Source organism: Penaeus monodon, chromosome 1 (assembly GCF_015228065.2).
Source record: "Penaeus monodon isolate SGIC_2016 chromosome 1, NSTDA_Pmon_1, whole genome shotgun sequence".
In the NCBI taxonomy this organism is placed as follows: Eukaryota; Metazoa; Arthropoda; class Malacostraca; order Decapoda; family Penaeidae; genus Penaeus; species Penaeus monodon.
This window is the reverse complement of record NC_051386.1, coordinates 35,642,998-35,647,997: the sequence shown is the minus strand read 5'-3', so window position 1 is coordinate 35,647,997 and position 5,000 is coordinate 35,642,998.

Below are 5,000 nucleotides of genomic sequence, written 5' to 3'. Positions count from 1 at the left end.
ATACTTAAATACACATTTTTTTCGGGTCAGCCACTGTTTCAGCATGGAACAGCATAGGGAGAAAATTCATATTTATTCATCAGATATGAATAATTCATGGCATCTGTCGGATGATCTGGCAGCTAGTCTCGATCTGTGAGTGACGTAGGTAAAATGTGTTATGTAATACAGTATAATTTCCCTTTTGCGCCCGTATCCCGCAAACTGTTGGTCTTTTTATATCCTTCGTTCTTCTTTCGTTTTAGTTGAGATTTATATCCTGTCCATGGCTTTCATCTCACCAGTCTTGACTTTATCTCTTCAAAGGCTTCCTTCATCTCACTGGTACGCTCAGAAAAAAGTGAAAGAGCAAAAGTTTAGAGGAGAAAATAGGAAGATGGATGGAAATGACAAGACGGGGGAGAAACTATCTCTATCACTCTCGTAAAGATAGATATTTTTCGTAATGGATGTTTTTTGTTGTTGTTGTTGTTGTTTTTTCTGGAAAGAACTTGTAAAAATCTCTCTCTCTCTCTTTCTCTCTCTCTCTCTCTCTCTCATTTTTCTGATTATGTAGTGCTACAGTTCAGTAGCAAAGACACTGATAAGAATTTTTGTCAATTTGAGCCAAGGATCCCTAGTATTACAGAATATTCAGGGATCACAGACAAATTACGGTACAACTTTGGTAATACTCTAACATTCTAACAATGTCTGTAATCAGTGTCATTTCTCTTCCCTTCCTCTCGACAACTCGGTCTTAATCAGAGCCCAGTCATTGAAAGGCACGAATACTCCATCTTCATATAGGTAATTCAGTGTTACCGTAGTTCCCATAGATGTATGGATTCTTTTGAGGCGATGTAATGTGAATAAATGGTGTGTGTGTGTGTGTGTGTGTGTGTGTGTGTGTGTGTGTGTGTGTGTGTGTGTGTGTGTGTGTGTGTGTGTGTGTGTGTGTGTGTGTGTGTGTGTGTGTGTGTGTGTGTGTGCGTGCGTGCGTGCGTGCGTGCGTGTGTGTGTGTGTGTGTGTGCGCGCGTGTGTGTGCGTGTCGTACATACGTGCTTTCACGGCAAACAAGTAAGTAAACTACCTTCACCAATACATTTTATGGGAGTATAAAGCCACTCTGACATCATGATTTACAGCTTTCCTAAATTTATGATCAAGTGAAACGAGTATAGCATGTCTGCTGTAAAGACCCTGGGAATAGCAGGTACTCAGCGAATACAGAGTCCCTTCACTTGAAGTAATAGGAACAAAGAGCGTTTAAACCAGCATTCCTAACAGCCTCTCTGACTCCGCAACAGTAGCATTTATGTGGCGCTATTGCTCTATAAATGTCTATGTTATGTAATGGTCAGAAGAGGATCTCTCTTTCTCTCCCTCCCTCTCTCCCTCCCACTCTCCCTCCCTCTACCCCCCCCCCTCTCTCTCTCTCTCTCTCTCTCTCTCTCTCTCTCTCTCTCTCTCTCCGCAAATGGTACAGGACCTTAATACAATGGTTGGATTGCTTGGCAGTGGTAATAGTTATAACGGTTTGACTCTTTATTGATGAGTTCTACATAGCAAAGGGAACACACGAGACAATGTCTTAGGATAAGCGCTGAGCGCAGGGTCGCGTGTCTGGCCAACCAACCCAGAGGGACGAAGGCTGGATTGACCTTATCAGGCCATCCTCGGGCACAAACAATGAGCACCGGACGCGTGGAGTGGAAATGCAGCTGCAGGAAGTGTGGGGCAGCTGCAGGAATTGCGGGGGGGGGGGGTCACCAGTTCTGTCTGTTAATGACTCTCCATATTGCTCGGCAATAGATTAGCCTCAAGGGTGACCCAGCTTAGGCTGGTCCTGATTTGCTGGTCATCTCGTTCTCGCGTGCGTTGTCCTTGGTGCATATTCGGGGCTGCTCGTCCCTGTCATCCTCTTCTTCCTGACCCTTGGTATAATCCATCCGTCCTTAATATACACATGTCATCGAAGGTTGCGCACAGGTCCTCCTTGACTTCGGATTCATCTAGAACTCCTCGTAATGCTTGTCCAGGTCCAATTCGGTGGGGTACTCGTCCACATGTCCTCGCAGATCTCGTCTAGGTCCTTCCCGGCTGCATGCTCATCCTCACGTCCTCGTAATCTTTGTCTGGATCTATGGGCGTCCGGACAGGAGGCGTCCACGTCGGCATCTCAGGGTGGCTAATACCTGCACTGACAAACTCCTGGAGTATGACTGGATCTGCGGGCGTCCAGGCAGCCGGCGCCCATCCACAGCATCTTGGAGCTACTGGTTACTGCGCTGGCGGTTCCTGTTCCTTCACTGGATCTACAGGCATCCTGGCAGGCGGCGCCCTTCCACTACATCACGGGGCGACTTAATACCTCCTGCTCTGATGAACATCCTGGTCCACAGGCTTCTGCTGATCCTCTGGTGATATCCTTCCTACAGCATCCTAAGGTGACCGTTTCTGCAGCATGGTTCTCCTTTTGTGCCATATTGGATGTTGGCAAACCAGATCATACACCCAAGATAGAGAAAAAGAGAGGTGATGGAGAAGAGGGGATATTAGGTGCTACTAACTGGTTATTTATATAAATTTGCAGTTTTTAAAGCATTTTTTTTTTACTTTATTTTCGTCTTTTATAAAGAAGAAAAATAAGAGAGGGAGACGTCAGCAGCGATCTGCATGGACCTGGCTTGAACTATCAACTGTCTCTGATAAATTTGAGAGTAGATAAGGGAAATGACAACGGCAATCTGTAAGGATTAAACCTGAACCAATTATCGTCACATAGAGAAGAAATGTATGGAAAATAAGAAATTGTACATCATGTACAAGTCACTCATCACGGCTGGCAAAATTGCGGGCAAAAGAGATACATCATAGATCTTTAAGCCTGTGACTACCACAGCAACAAACCTTATTAGTGAAAAGGTTTCAGTGTCTTTTGTTCTGCGTGGATGAGTGAATGAGTGTGTGTGTGCATGTGTGTGCATGCGTACGTGCATATGTGCATGTGTGCGAGTGTGTGTGAGCGACCGTGAGCATGAAAGAGAATGAAAGTGAGAATGAGCTCACATAGAGAATGAATCACAAACACAAAGATTAACACTCAATAAAACAAAACTGTGATGAATTAGCAATGCTATTAATACAAAATTATTTCAACTACCACATTGAATTCAACATTTAATGATATGCAACAGAATATACGCACTAATGAACAGTGACGTGAAAAGAATATTCGCAAGCTTTCTAGCAGGCAAATCTTCTCAGGCTAAGAAATTCTAAAATGCCGAGGTAGCCATGTCTAGCTATGCATGTCAGACTTCATTAGCGGGGGTTTACTCTACCCAAAATGCCATAAAAGGAAGCGAACTGAGCCGGGAAACTCTATAAATAACCTGCTCTCTTCTGCGTATCTGCGATGGGCGCTCGTGACATTCCCTATGGTATCTAACTATCACGAATCACACGATCGCTTTGGATTTACCCAAAACATGCAAGCAACTTCTGGAGGGTGAGAAGGGCATGATTAATAAGCGAATAATCATTCTACTTAAACCCTTGTCCTGCATTAAATAACGGATGTAACTACAGGTCACACCGACTCGAAAGTTGCCGATCGAACGAATAACTATAACCGGTTATATCAGGCATCCCTGTGCACTAGGATATAGGTAAAATACTAACATTATACTCAAAAATAATAAATGTATATAAAATCATGTTTCAAGCTCTGCTCTAGCGCCGATAGAATATGTCACCAATAAGCAATGTAATAAAGCTATGGTATTCTTATAGTGCAAACAATTACAAACAACCAATTAGTGGAAACAGCGAGCTGTCTCTCAAGCCATCTCACATGCCGACCGACCGGAAGTGAAAGTGAGGCCAGGTCAAGACAGGAAAATGTGCTACAAGAAGAAAAATATATGATATAATATTTATGACAAAGATACAATCACGAACACAATAAATCATTGCAGTTTAAACAATATAAATCTCTAATAAAGAGAGAAATAAATTAACTACTTGAATAATGAACGATATTTATGTTTGTTGACCACATACCATGATCACACAGTAATGTGATCCAAGGTCAGTAGAATAGTGTGAGATTGTGCCATTTGCTGTTACTTGGAACTTTTACCCAACAAAACCAACATGAGAATTACTGCATATACCGATTAACACATTTATGGGAGAGGAAGGAAGGAAAAGAATTGAAAAGACCCAGAACGTGTACTTATGTGGTTTTGAAGACATGGTCGTACTGTGGAAAGCTGGTCGAGCGAATTTCGTGTCAGTGTTACAAGCCAAAAGGACCCAACGACGACCCTGCCAGCAGACTGTAAGAGTCTATGGTGGTGAACACTAATGGTAGTCAATGTACTTACGACTCACAACACATATGAAGGGGATACGTGTCCGTCCAGCCAGTCCTGCTGGGAGCAGAGGCGGTGACGACCTAGTCACGTCAAGCGCTGTACAAAAACTTAGTAAAATTGGGTCATCCACAGGCACAAGACACGTGGCGTGGAAGTGCAGCTACAGGAAATGTGGGGCAGCTTCAGGAAATGTGGGGGAGCGAGGTGAGATCACCGGTTCCGGCTGTTAATGACCCTCCATACTCTCTTTCTATCTCTTTCCCTCTTTGCCCCCCCCCCCCCCCCCCCCTCTCTCTCTCGCTCGCTCTCGCTCTCTTTCTCTCTCGCTCTCATTTTCTGTCTCCACATTTCTCCTCCTCTCTATCACTTCCTCACTCTCCTCCTCCCTCTCTATAATAACGAAAAATACCATATGTAGGGAAATAGTATAAAATGTAGACAAATTTATGAACTGAAGCACAGCAGTTAACACACCTGTTGATATTCTTCAGCATGTTATATCTCGTCATATTTAGAAAGATTTCTCTCCACTAGCTCTCTTTTGGGAATACCGCTGGTTTCTTTAATATCCTTTTTTCTCAATTTTTAATGGAACGGGGAACTATGAGACGCCAAAAGAGGTTAATGGGCCTTGT